Raw genomic sequence first — 15113 nt, forward strand, 5'->3', positions numbered from 1 at the left:
GTGTGCAGAGTTCTGTGCATTCTCTTTCCCCTACCCACCCAGCAGCTGGGTCTGCTGCACAATCTGCGGTGTCAGGACAGGTAGGTGACCTGCCTTGGCACTACCACTAGTCACCTGAACCCCCTGCAGCAATGAGGCCCACTGCCTGACATTCCACAACCCAGTATCGGGTCACGACCCATAGTTTGAAAACCACTGCGCTATAGTAGTGATGTTAGATATTGACTAATTGAATAATTGTGTAACCATATCAAAACTTAGCAGCTACATAATTATTTGTTGGTCACCAAGGGCCAGGCTGGCAGCAAGTGCACACCCAACCCCACTCCTGGGGAGCCCCGTTACCCCACACTGCTATCTCTGTATCAGAGGCAGCAGCACAAAGCAGCAGCAGTTCCTGTCTGCGGAGGGCCCAAGCTCTCTGCAGACAGAGGCTGCGTGGCATCCCACAGATAGACAGGCGGCAGCAGCATGAGGGCGCAAGCAACTCTGCAATACAGCAAAGCCGGCTTCCTGTGGGTACTGGCTCCCACCTGCCCCCCTCACTCTCTGCGCTGTGGCCTCTCTATCAGACACAGCAGCGCGTGGTGGGAGGAGGCAGCTCCGCCAGATCCAGTGCTCGTGGGGAGCTAGCTTTAAAGCCGACTTGCCACAGACACCAGCTCCCTCTTTCCCTCCCACCCCCACTGCATCCGATACTGAGGCAGCAAGGAGGGAGGGGGAGCCATCTGTATAGTCAACAGGGTTAAATGATAAACCCAGGCTTATCAGTTTAATCATGTAGTTGACTAAATGTTGATATCCCTACTCTATAGAATTGCAACATTGGCTCAGAATGTGGGAGACCCATGTTCAGGTCCTGGCTTTAACTTGAGATAAAAGACTGCTCTGAACAAGTAGAGCGGGTAACTGAAGGGGGGGGGGGTTGTGCTCACATCTGTAGCCAGTGTTTACTGAAGCATTTCACTCCTTAATTGAAGAAAAGTTGAGAATCAACTAATGAATTCTAGCAAAACTGAGGAATATCAAATTCCAATGCATACTATTATGTGGCAAAACCCCTCTCATTTTCTCCAACCTCCTTTTAACATGAAAAGAAAGCAAAAAAAGACACTAATCCAACTTAATCATCTGCAGTCACCTTTAAATTGGTGGAAGATGTATCATTATGAAATAGGAACTGGTATAATAACTATAGGGTGTAGCCATCTTTAAAAATAAACTACTAGGGAGATCCGGTTGATTTGAACCAGAATCTTAGTTTTGGTAAATCAATGCTTTTACTAAATTTTAAGATCAATAGAAATAAGTATGAATTTAAAATTTGTAGCAAGAACAGTATTTTGGACATGTAAATTGTTTTATTTTTACAAAGTGGCACTATGCAGTTTTTATTTGTTGAAACTAAATAATGGCAAAGGGTAAACATAACTTAAAATGACTTTAGTTTAAACAACAGAAAAGAGGGAGGCATTTTTTTCTTAGAAATGTTTAACTGTAAACACAGAATTTGCCTTCTTGTGGAGGTACTCTGGTAAGAACTAAAGCTGACTGACTGGCAGTTAACAGCATATATGGGACCAACTTCAGCATCAATTAGCAAAAATACTTCTGTAATTCTACACAAAGCTTAAGAACCTGACATCAGGATGACTCAACAGAAGAGTCCTGCATCCCTATTCAATGGTTTAAAAATCTGTCAGTATTAGAAATTGTGGGACACTAGTGTTGAGATTACCACCACGTTTCACCATCTTTCCTGCATCCTATAGAATTCCATCTGTGCATCTTTCCTCATTCCTCCCTTGTTGTATCCAAACACACAGACCCTTCTGCCCCTCCCCCCCCACACACACACTTTGTGCTATTTAGTCCTCTTATATTACTGGATCATTTTATACACACAAAAGAACTCAAAAAAGGGAAAGTGAGAAAAACAGGTCTGTTTTATTCTGTCTCAGTTTATACCTGAAGCACCTTACAGAGAGAAGATAATTAAATCCTGATCTACTTCCCTATGCAGGAGGATCAAAGTGCTTATTATTGCACTAAATGCTTCAGCTGTTGACTATGTAGTTTTCAAAGTTCATCTAGGCTGTGTTAAACAGGACCTATATTTATGTACAGTGACAATATAAAGTGAGAGACTAAGGAGTTAAGTATACATTGGATACTCAAGGCAATAGAGAACTGCCATGAATGCAGCAGCCCGTCTGCATAGAACCTCCTCTGTATGGGTAGGCAGCCAACTGTGGAGCTGTCCTGTGTATTACGAAGGAGAAATGAATGGCCTGTAACACCATACCAATTCAGGAATCTCACTATGATAGTTAATGACAGATATCACAAACTGTAAGAAAGACTAATGGCAAAGCACTGCCAAAAACAATCACTGGTGTATTACATTATAATATTGTTGCACAATTTTACAACACTACTGTTCACTATAGATGTGCACATCACAAATAATCCTCCCCCACAAAAAATACTAACTCAGATTACTGAAAAGTAAACAATACAAGATTTAAGAATAGAAAACTCCAGAAATCCACGAGGGATTTGCCTATGGCCAATCTGTTCCATTCATATTATCCAGGAATAAACTTATTATAATGATAGACAGCAATGCAAAATCTAAACAAACTGTAAAACAGGAATCAGCTCAACCCCACTCCCAATATCATTTCATTCACTGCATCTTAGATGTCTCCTTAAGGCCTTATACATCTGATATAGCTTATTTGCTTACTGCAAAGGAAATAAGCTATACCAGCATAAGACTCCTTTAAAGCAATATGACTGCATGCCCTGGGGGCTGCATCAGGATAGCTATATTGATAATAAACCTTGTAGCCCTGACAAATTACACCTGTACAATCAATGTGTATAAACCAAGCCTTACAACATCAATTCTTCAGAGCAGGGGTCTCATATTAATGCATGCCTGCAAAATGCAGCAGCCTGCTAAGCACTATCAATTTTTTTAAAATGTTTATATTGAGGATGCACTATAGTGGAGCAGCATGGTGGTACTTTTCCTTAGTAGGCCCTACCTACCTGTAGGGATTTTGGTCAAGGTGCAAGGTTCCATCAAGAGATACAGTAGTGAAAAGAAAAACTCTCCTGCTGCCAGCAACTAGAAAGTGTAAAGAATGGAGTCAATTTTCCAAGAGTGAAGGACACCTTGCTATATACCAAACAAAGAACCAAGGGAAATCACTCCACAGAATGAATGTCCCTTGATGAGAAAGGGCTCGAGATCAGTTAGAAAAACTGATGAACAAATTGTAGAACCACTGAAAGTCAGTAGCCTGAATAGTATTAGCAGGGCTCGCCGAACCGTGACAAGCCCTGCTCACCAGCAGCGCTGTCCGGCGATCTGCGCATGCGCAGATCGCCCTGCACATGCACAGATCGTCCAAACCTGGCTCTTCCGGGTTGTAATCTACTCGCCACAGGCAAGTAGATTACATAGTTTGTCGAGCCCTGAGTATTAGAGATTTTCCTATTGTTATGACTTTTAAATGGAAGACTCTTAGCTACTTCACTAATGGGTACTCATCCATTTAGATAATTTAAGGAAACACCATCAACTTAAAACTTTAGCCGTAAATGATGTTTTTTAACCTACTTGAAACAATAAATCATTCTTTAAATTTCAGCTGCAAAGGAATTTCTCCATTTTTCAGTATGTTTACTTTATACATTTGCAGTACTTTGTATATAGCCTGTTTCACAATTTATCCTGTATAATCAATTAGCCCTCAAACACTTAATGAAACGTGCTGTAAAAGTGCCATGAGTCAGTATACAGCCAAACTAACTTCAATGGAGTTCCTCACAAACACAGGGATCCGCCCATGCAGAACTTATTATAGAATAAGGCCTTTATTTTCTTCTCATTGCACAGATTAAGAAAAGGAGGAAAAAAAACACTTGAGGAGGAGGAGGGGAGGGGGGAGACAGAACTTGGCCAGGGGATTTGGGAGAAGAAATTGTCTCAGAATGAAGACTAGATCAAAGACCTTTTAATGATGGTTTACATAATAGATTTTGATGCAGCGGGTGCCAAATTGGAGGACACTTCAGCAATACAACTCCTTACTATATTTAATATAAAGTTCCTCCAGCACTCAGGTCATTCTGATCACACAGGAACCTGGACAGAGGCCTTATGAAGTAGGCCTATTTAAAGCAAGTCCTTTCATTCCTGGTCAAAATATCAACATATAGAAAAGCTATTTCAATATAGTCCTCTAGGCACAGACAGCTTCACATTCATTGAAAATTGCTTGTAAACTAGGCTTCCACTTCAAGGCACTACCCCCAGATGCTATTTTAGAACCTTTCATGAGACTTAAAATTGGTAATGCTCTTCATAATTTGTTATCTATTAAGAGAAAATTATTAAATATGGTCACTTCAGTTAAGTGCCAGACTACATATAATGCTGCAAGTATTTAAAATATAACCTGTATGTATAATACATAAGATTAAACCTGAATAAAGTTACCACTGACTTTTGAACTAGGTTGTTTTGTCCATCTTAATTTTTCCTTGAAGCAGTAGTGGATCTGTTGAAAGCAAACCTGCAGAGAAATTAATTCAAAATATTGTAGTAAGTATCTATACACAATTAATAGGCCAATTGTTTCTTGTAAGAAAGTTACTGTTTCCAGTGAAAAAGAGGAACACGCACAAAATTTAACAGTAAAGATGTGGAATTTAACAATAAAAAGGCAAAAATGTGAATTAAGCAGCTTATTGGTATCTAACAAGTCAGAAATTAAGGGAGCTTTCAAAAATAGGATAGAAGGTTAAAACCCACAACATTACACTACTCTGAAAACAACTTAAGTCAAGACAGCGTAAGACAAATGTTATCAAAAGCTGAGCATGAACAGAACTACTATCTCTACCCTTAAAACTAAATATGCTGCAGGAAATCAAGGTACCTACATTACACAAACCATAAAGCTCACTTCAAGAACCTTATGGAGAGTTTCTATGCTATAATGCGTACCAAGAATTTAATTCTTTTCATTTGTATGCTACTCAATCAACTTAGTCAAAAGCATTAACTTCTTTCTTGATGTTTACATTGTATTCTGAACAAACACAAAGACTAGATAAAATTTAATACAACAGCATACAGAAGTTCTTAATATCACAAGGTTTTTTCTAGTTAATCTTTCTGCAATAAACTTATGATATTTAGAGACTCTGATAGTTACCAAACATGGTAAATAAAAGTTGGACTGGGAGCTCATTGGAAGGCTTTCAAAAATAACATTTATTTTGTGTGAACATTACTTATGCCTCTATTGATGGTATAGTTTATTCAAGTGAATATTAATGCACAGTAAGATACTTACAAAATCCAAGAGGACAGCACAAGGTGTTAGTTCTTTGTAATTTGTATTTTCCAGTTTGTTTTCCTTGAAACTCGAAGATTCTACATCAGTAGCTATTTGACAGAGTTCACCTCTTAAAAAAATCAGCTACCCATCCTTCGTTTAGTCTTCACAAATCTATTTCCAAAGTTTGCCAACTCTGATTTAAGAAGCTTGTTCTATCTTTTTGCAGCCTCTTCACTATTCCATGTACATCTCACTATAATGAGCATCAGCTCCTGATGAAATAAATATAACTTTTATGACACCAAGAGTAAGACTGAATTGCTAAATTTCACATCTGAACTGAAGAACATTTCTAAGCTTCAGCTTATAGAGGCATCTGCAAACAATGGCTATCTGGATACCACCATATTGACTGTTGGCAACATTTTAGAAAAAAACCCTCAAATAAAATATAAAAGGAAAAAGAAAAAAAGGTCTATTAGTCTCTTCATTTATAAAATAGGTTTCATTGCAAAGTAAAAAAAAGGCTGTCAGAATATTTAAAAAATAAAATAAAAGTAAAAATATCTTCCATGAAACTCTTCAGTTGTGTTTAAACAGCAAACAAGGATTACATTTAATGTTATCTAAAACCAGCTGACAAAACTAGCTATGCATATGACTCAAATGTATCTTAACTGGTGCCTGGAAATTTTTAATCTTGACAGAAAAAATACACTGTCTTATATATGAGATTAAGAAATTTAACCAATTATCCATTCCATGTGGACAAAAGTGTCCAGGGATGAAGTGCCTCCTACTTTTGAGTAGAAAAATTCAAGACTTCACAATCTTTCAATTTACTTCTTAGATGTCCTCTGAGGGTTTCAGAAGCCTTTTGAGTAGAAAGTGACTAAACAAGACATAATTCCAGGTCGATGTCCAGTTATGATTTTCCCTCTTCAACTGAAGCAAAGGTCAGACATTGACCTGCAGCCTCTCTCCCCCTCCACAACAAACTGAGGCCAGGACAGCCTTTATAATCCAAACTCCCTACAGGAGGAAGAAAAAAAAAACAATCACCAATTACATATTTTCCTGTAAAACTGTCACATCTTTTAACAATGCAATATTCATACTTTTCAATTCAACCTTCATTCATGTGATTGAGAAAGAAGAGGAAGGAGGCATTTCCTAGTGAATAAAACACAGCATCAATAAATATGCTGCACATGCTGAAGTTTCTCCGTGCATAATACAAACAGACATTTGCTCCAGCACCAACCAGTCTCCTCATGTTCATAAAAAACGTGTTACAGCAAGAGAGGAAGAGGATCCGCAGTTTAAGATGCCAAAGGGGAGGGGGGAATCTCCAGGCATTAAAGAGCTACCTGGGAAATCCCTCCAGCACCCCCGCTGGGGAAGAGAAATAAACAGGAGTAAGAGATGCATAGGCTGCAGTCGGGATTAGCTCACACATCAACGTGATACTTCCGAATGCGTTTGTTTTTAAGGCACCGGAGGAAGCGTATCTACTGCCACCCCCCGCGCGCGCACACACACACACACACACACACCGGGGCAAGGAGACACTTTCCTGAGGGATTCGCCTTGAGACTTACCTAGGAAAAATTTAAATCCTCACTCTGGGTCTATCGCTGCCCCTCCTCCAAGCCCTTGCCGGCTCCGCCAGGCCCCCCGGCCAGGCAAAGCGCTGTACTCAAACCAGAGGCCACATGCACCGCGGCTGACCAGCCCTGGGGAGATGGACCCCCCAGCAATGGCAGCAGAGGCGCTCCTCGTGCTAGGAAGCCCCACACAAGGTGGCAAAGGGACCCTTCCTGCGCCAGCTGCCTCTCTCCTCTCCCCCAAGCCAGCTCCCCGCCCCGCACCCCCTACCCACCACCGCATGGAGGCCACCAGCCCCCTCCACAACAGGGATTCCCCTCCACGGAGCGCCCTGCCCCCGCCGTCAACGGAGCAGCCGAGCCCGCCTCCGTTTCCCCCCGCCGCCCACGCAGCCCCTCGGGCCAGCCCCGGGCCGTACCCGGCTGGCTGGTCCCGGCGGCGGCAGGCAGAGAACAGGGGGGTCCCGGATTTGAAAGCTCCTTTTGCCGCTTCTCCACACGCAGTCACACAACTCGCCTCGCTCCCAAAATGGCGCCGCTCCGAGCCGCAATGCTCTGCGCCCAAACCTCGCGAGAGTCAGCGCGCCCGGCCAACGCCGCGGCACGGGCCCCCACAGGCCAAGCCGCCCGCCAGGCGAAAAGGGAGGAGTTTCAAGGGGCGTCGACCCACGCCACGGAGGAGTTTCAAGGAACCCCCGCCTGCCGTCTACTCCGCCTCTCCGTCCCTCCCCCACCTCGCCACCTGAGCCAGCGGGGAGCCCTCCGTGCCGTGACGTCACCCGGAACAATCCCGAACGTTCTGAAAACAGCTGAGAGGGAATCCCCAGTGCGCACCATCTGTCTCTGATCTGGGAGTGGGGAGTCCCCGACCGCTACTCACCCCAGTGGGGCGCAACAGGAAGTTTATTAATCCTAATTAATGCTATCTCGCATGCCCTACTGTCCCTGGTGTGATAGCATCTGGGGACTCCCGAGCAGGAACAGCCTGGGTACGAGGCAGTGCTGGCTTTGGATGTGCCCAAGCGGAGAATGCAGATCGTTGTTACTCTATGACTGAGGCAGTGTGTGAAATTTGAGAGTAATCTTTAGTAATCCGCACGGCTGGAATTGGGTTACAATACAGCTAGATATTGTGATAAACCTGTGAGCAAGGAGTGAGCTAAAGAGAAAACAAGACTGCAGCTAGAAGTACTGCTTTTATACCACAGGGCAAACATAAAGAGACCTCAATGTGTTATTTTGTGAAAATCTCATTTTTAAAGCAATCTCATGGTGCAAGGGAAGAGTTGAAGGTTGCAGTTGACTCATGAATTGTGAACATTTGGAGCTGGCAATAGTGCTCTTGAGCCCTACCATCTCAGATCAGTAGAGCCTAGTTATTGGAACTGGGGCACTCCAGCCAGAATTTAAAGCAACCTTTTTTGTCAAACAGTAATGCGATTAAAGATTGTCTTTTCTCCTGGTGAGGGGGGAGTGAAGGAGGGAGGAGGGAATCCTCACAGCTGTCCTTATGATAGTAATTAAGAGTACAATCCTGAATTGCTTGCACACCCAGAATTCCCAGGGAGGTTTGCAAAGCAGTAAGCAGCATTGCTGATCCCTGTCTCCATTCCTCCCTGCTTTGTGTCCAAGTACCCATGAAGAACAAGCCTCACATTGCTGCACCAAAGGAACTTCCATGTGGCTCCAGAGACACAAACAGTAGGATATAGAGCTGACATTTCTCCCCTCTCAGTCTGCTCCCAGTGGATTTTGATTATTATATTCTTCTCTGCTTGCATTAGTGAAGAGAAGAATGTGGCCCTTAAGCTCACTGTAGTTTTGTAATGTGAGCAAATGGGAACAAATTTATTTTCTTTTTGTCCATCTGCATATGTTGAGTTGAAAAACAATGCACTACAGTAGAACCTCAGAGTTATGAATACCAGAGTTATAAACTGAGGTTACGTCTGGACTGGAAGCTTCTTTCGAAAGAGCATGATTGCAGTGTGGATGCAGGTTAAGTTTTTTTCTAAAAAAGGGCAGGGTTTTTTTTGAAAAAACAATGTAGTCTAGACATAGCCTGAGTCAACCACATACCTCATTTGGAACTGAAAGTTCATAATCACAAGCAGAGACAAAAAAAGTACAGTGTGGTATTAAATATAAAATACTAAAAAGGAAAGCAGCATTTTTTTCTGCATAGTAAAGTTTCAAAGCTACATTAAGTAAATGTTCAGTTGTAGACTTTTGAAAAAGCAACCATATTTTGTTCAAAGTTACAAACATTTCAGAATTACTGTCATGGCTCCTTCCCCACTCTGGCACCTTTCCCAATCTGGCACGATAAATGCAGAAGTGGGGGCCCAGTACCCCAAAAGTACCCCAAAACCTTATCTACTGGGCTTTGGTATAAAACTTCCCCCCAATATCTTAAGAACCTAGATTTTGGGAATAAAACGCCGCTGCCACCACTCAAATATTAATAAAGCAACCAGGGAGAGACTACTTGGGAAATCTCACCCCTAACATACAAACCAAGACACAAAAATTAACCAATACCAGGTTAATAAAAAGAAAAGAGAAAGAACTTTTATTATCACCACAATATTCCTGTTGCAAGCATAATGACTAGATGGAACAGTAACAAAATAATATACTCATGGACAGGGCTCGACAAATAATGTAATCTATTCGCCTGTGGTGAGTAGATTACACCTCGGAAGAGCCTGTGCAGAGCAATATGCGCATGCGCAGAACGATCCGCGCATGCACAGAGCTCAGAACCAAGCGGCTGGTGAGCAGGGCTTGCCACTACTTGGCGAGCCCTGCTTATGGAGGAGAAATTTACCAAGGGCCAGGAATTTAGTTACAAAGGAGAGCAAAACCCATTTTTAAATGCACAGACCAGAGTCCGTTTCCCAACCCATAAAACAATAAAACCTTACAGATTTATCTAAACTTTATCCTACTTACAGACTGTGAAGAGTATTTTCTTAGAGGGAGACATCCTGTCCCCTTCAATAGCTGGAGAGAAACTACGCAGGACCAAGGAAGGAAAAACCCAAAAATTCCTTTGTCCCAGTTTGAAATTCCTACCTACCGTTTCTATTGACTGCCTGCCACCTGGTTTAGATAAGGGACGTAGTTAACCCCTTAGTCCCCAGGATGCTGGCTAACCCTCATGATCATGACAATTACAGATAAGCTACATTCCTGAGGTGTTCATAACTCTGAGGTTCTACTGTAATTCATTCTGTCTGCTGCCATATAAATCCCTTTTAATTTTTGTTTCCATCTATTTTTCTTCTTGTTGCTTTTCTTCACGAAGGATCTTGCTCTAAAAAGAATATGCTAGAAACAGAAGGAAGCAATCATTGTCTTCTCCTATCTTGTTTAGCTATTTCTCATTAAGGCACATATTTTCTGTCACTTCACAGGATTCCTCTCAAACTAGATTACAATCACAGCTTTGTGTACCATGCAAACTTCATGGATTCATTTATAACATATCCTAATATCTCTAATGCCCCTAAAGCAAAACCATACTCCTGTTATAGAACTCAGCCACAGTCAAAAAAATTGCCATACAGGATCAGACCAATGCCTGTCCTCAGATCGGCCTGAGCCAAATGCTTCAGAACAAATGAACAACACATGATCTATCTGCTGTCATACCAGTTTCTGGCAGAGCATAGGGCTGCACCTCTGACCATCTTGGCTTATAACCATTGATGGATCTATCTTCCATAAATGTATCTAATTCTTTTTTGAACTCAGTTATAATTTTAGCCTTCACAACTTCCCCTGTCAATGAGCTCCATAGATTGAGTGCAGGTTGTGTAAAAAAGTAATACGTCCAGTCAAATAAAAAGTATGTCCTGCATGCCAACAATGTAAGTCATTGTGTAGTCAAAAATGGGATGTTCCCAGTGCTTAAGCTCAATGGTACCAAAACTGGTCATCGCTTGTATAAACATGGATTAAGAAGGTAGCTACACAAATAAATGCATGGCATCCTGAAGCAGAGATTTACAGATGAATCCGTTCTAAAAGGCTTTTCTTAAATGTTATGATGAAACCTGTACCTTTCCCAGCTAGGGACCATAACCATAAGAGAGAAGTAAAGTCAATTGAGGCACTGAACCTGCAAATGCTCAGGCATGTGCTTAACTGTAGGCACATGAATTAGTTGCATTTTTTTATTAAAGTTAAGCATGTAAGTATTTGCAGGATTGAGGCCTACATCTTGGAATCCTATGGAAGCAGATAAGCTGCTGTGGGAACAAAATAATTCTAACAAAAGGTAGTAGGAGTTGTCAGGAAACTTAAGCAGAGCTATTACAGGCAATATGGTGAGAAATTTGCACGAATTGGACTTTGAATGTAGTGTGGGAAAACAGTGTTTTAATTCTAGTGATTTAAATGAAAAAAAAAACATTGTGTGGTTTCATTTTTATGAATAAGATTAGTAAAAATAGTTCTAATTTTGTAAGTATAGAAAAATGTGTTAAATTAATTTGAAATAATTTTAGAGCTATTAGTAACTTTGGCAACTACATTTCTTGTTAAACTTCTTGACACTTTGAAATTATGTTTTTGGTAAAACAATTTCCATGTAAATCTGTGGTGATTAAAGTGTGATGTAAGGAACAATAAAATGATTCCGCAATTAATAAAATGAAAAATTAAACACAGAAAATTATGTTTGTCATTAAAATACACATTGGTAAGTATTTTTATAGTTTGCATTTGATTCTGTGTTCTCCATTATGTTCATTTCCTTTTATGAGCCTGAAATTGTTATACCTTCTAATATTACAGGCTAATTTTAAAACGTTTTCTAAAGCCTGCCAAATTATACGTTTTAAACTCATTATGAAAAAGTATGTGCTGCCAAGATAGATCAATTTTTCTATTATTTGATAAAGTTATTAGGTAAAAGAATAAAAAACAGAAAATTAGAAAGTAAAAAAAATGTAAAGTTTCTTTCTTCTCTTTAAATATTAGAAAAGCACGAGGCAGGCTCAGATGTCTATGGAGCTTAATATTATTTCAAATCAATGCTGAAGTAGTTAACCTCAATTTTATTAAAAGTCTTTAGTTATTTTGTAGAAACATTTTCAATTTCATGTACATTAGCTCTGCATTGATATCTTTGGGTCTAATACTGCGATTTTTTATTTAACCAAAATTCCTTATGTCATTAATAGAAGTATTGTCTGAGCAAATCTGTAGGATTGGGTCATTGACATAATGGGACTACTCATAGTGCATATAGATTTGTGTAAAGGATCTAAAATACTGGAAACACAAATAGTTGCAGGTACAAAAAGTTGATGGCCAGCTAGAGTCAAGCTGAAGAAGTATGCCATAATGTGCATTCATTTCAAAATTTATTCACAAATAGTGGTGAAATTGGCTAGCTGCTTATGCTGGAAAATGAAGAAAAAAATACCACTGATGTGAAATGACTGGAAATAACAATGACCCCTAGATGTTCCAATTCTCATGGGACAAAATTAATCCCTGGCATAACTCTTTTGCTTTCAGAGGGACTACATTAGTCAAAGGATAAATCTGGCCTACTATGTCAGAATATTATGATGGGAGTTATGACTCCTCCGGTGTCTGATAAGTCCAATCCTTTAACCACTAGTTCTATTACAGTGAGGACAGATGTTTGCAGGTACAACAGGAGATTGTTGACCATGTCTAGAAGCCAGTCTCTCCTTCCTCCTGCACCTCTTCTCCTCTTCAGCATGTCGGCAGGCAAATTCAAAATGCAGGGAGCCATTGTGTAGGACTTGTCTCCATTTTAAGCGATCCTGGGCGAGTGTCTCCATCAGTGACGTCAATGTTGCATTTCTTTAAGTTATCCTTTAGCAAGTCCTTAGAATGCTTCCGTTGTTCTCCTATGTTATGGTATCCTTTCAGCAGAGAAAACAGGGCCTGTTTTGGAAAGTGATGGTTTGGCATCCGAAAAACGTGACCAGTCCATCAAAGTTGCTGACGGATGATCATTATCTCAATTCTGGAGGTCTCTGCCTCTTCCAGAACACTGATGTGAGTGTGCCCATCTTCTCATTTGCTCTTCAAGATCTTGCAGAGGCAGCATTGGTGATACCTCTCAAGGACTTTCAAGTGATGTCTGTAGGTTTCAGGTTTCAGACACACACAATAGTGCTTCTCCAGTGCTCCAGTGCTTCTCCATTGATATTAATAGATGGGACGCATGTTACCTCATTTGGTGAAGGTCAATGGAGCACTTTGGTTTTCTTGATGTTGAGGGTAAGACCAGGACATGCATAAGCATCAGCAAACACATTCAAGATACTCTGAACATCTTTCTCAGAGTGGGCAATAACTGCATTATTATCAGCATACTGAAGTTCCACAATAGATATGGTGGAAAACTTACTCTTAGCTTTCAGCCTCCTAAGCTTCAACAGCTTTCCATCCATTCTGTAGATTATTTCAACACCAGCTGGTAGCTTCTTAGCAATTAGGTCGAAAATGACTACAATAAAGACTGCAAACATGATTGGGGCAATGATATAGCCCTGTTTGACTCCTCTTTGTATTTTGAAAGGTTCACTCTGGGAACCAATGTTGCTCAGAACAGAAGCATTTTAGGACACTAATGTATTTATCAGGACATTCAGTCTTCGAATGTACAGTCCAAAGGGCATGGCGATTCACTGAGTCAAAGGCTTTAGTTAGAATACATCAATCACAGCCATATACAGTAGTTGGTTTTGCTCCCAACACTTCTGTTGTAGCTGCCATACAAAGAAGATCATATCTGCAGTTCTGTGACATGGTCGGAAGCCACTCTATGACTCTGGTAAAATTTATTCTGACAGGGTCAGAAGACAGACTTGCAAGGACTCATGCCAGAACTTTGCCTGCAACAGCAAAGCAAAAGATACCACAATAGTTTCCACAATCTGCTTTATCCCCTTTTTTAAAGAGGGTAACAATTAAGATCTCCCTCATATCACTGGGTATTTCCTCTTTATCCAGATTTTAAGGATAAGCAGGATAAGATGCTGAATTACCTCTGATCCACCGTCTTTAAAGATTTCAGTGGGGATCCCATTTGGACCTGCTGCCTTGTTGTTCTTCATCTGCTTGATGGCATTATATACCTCTTACAAATTGGGAGGGTCTTCAAGCTCTATAAGGTTGTTGAGGGATTTGCTCAATAACTTCATCTACAATCATGGAATTATGATTAAGAAGATCTTCAAAATGTTCTTTCTGGTGAAAATTAATGGCTTCATTGTCCTCCAAAGGTGTGGTTCCATCCTTTGAGTGAAAGGGGTTCACGCCATCATAAGCTAGCCCATAAACAGCCTTAATAGCACTAAAGAAACCATGTGTATTATGGGTATCCACAAAATGTTGGAGTTCTTGCACTTTCTCAGGGTATGTCTAGACTACAGGCTTACGTCGACATAAGTTTTGTCGACAGAATCTGTTGACAAAACTTATGTTGACATAGAGCGTCTAGACTACATCCAGTTCTGTCGACAAAGCAAGCCGCTTTGTCAACATAACAGTGTGGACGCAAAGGACAGTGTAGATGCAATAATGCCTTCTATTGACAGAACTCTGTCGACAAAAGGCGTTATTCCTCGTAGAATGAGGTTTACATATGTCGACAAAACTGCTGAGTTTTGTCGACGTTATGTCGACATAACTCAAAGGCAGTGTGGACGCAAGTATAGTTTTGTCAACAAAAGTCCACCTTTGTCGACAAAACCCTGTAGTCTAGACACACCCTCAGTCTACCATTTGTTCTTGTAGTCTCTGGTTTTATGTTGGACTTCTGCCCTCACCTTAGCATGGGCTTCTCTCGTTGTATTGCAGTTTATATCATTCTGCTGAGCACGAAATGCCATCTCTTCTAATTGATGAGCTGCTCGATTTCAACATCATTCTCATCAAACCAGTCCTGATGCTCTCTGGTGTGATAGCCAAGGATTTCCTCACAGGTACTGATGATTGCTGCTTTCATCTGGCTCCAATGATCCTCAATTTCTTCCGGAAACTCTGATGGAAACTTTTATTCTAAGACTGCTTGGAAGTGGTCACACTTAATGGGATACTTCAGATCTTGAACCTTCAGCTTTTACCTGATCTGTTTCTTTTGCAGCCTCCA

At 40.8% G+C, this 15113-nt stretch overlaps 1 protein-coding gene across 5 annotated transcripts in view; it reads right to left on the reverse strand.

The window, feature by feature from the left end:
* The window catches only part of GPBP1 (GC-rich promoter binding protein 1), an 80094-nt gene extending 72432 nt beyond the window's left edge, over nt 1-7662 (reverse strand). The window contains exons 1-4 of one of the 5 annotated variants that reach the window (XM_075932413.1): nt 7387-7662; nt 5376-6392; nt 4521-4589; nt 3058-3136 (exon numbers count right to left, since the gene is read on the reverse strand). The gene's annotated coding sequence lies outside the window, so the exon portion shown is untranslated. Of the gene's footprint in view, nt 1-3057; nt 3137-4520; nt 4590-5375; nt 6393-6961; nt 7166-7386 lie in introns of those variants that run through there. The other 4 variants (XM_075932414.1, XM_075932415.1, XM_075932412.1 and 1 more) reach the window with 4 other exon arrangements.
* Nucleotides 7663-15113: the final 7451 nt, after the last annotated feature.

The sequence above is a fragment of the Pelodiscus sinensis genome, chromosome 6, assembly GCF_049634645.1.
Source record: "Pelodiscus sinensis isolate JC-2024 chromosome 6, ASM4963464v1, whole genome shotgun sequence".
In the NCBI taxonomy this organism is placed as follows: Eukaryota; Metazoa; Chordata; order Testudines; family Trionychidae; genus Pelodiscus; species Pelodiscus sinensis.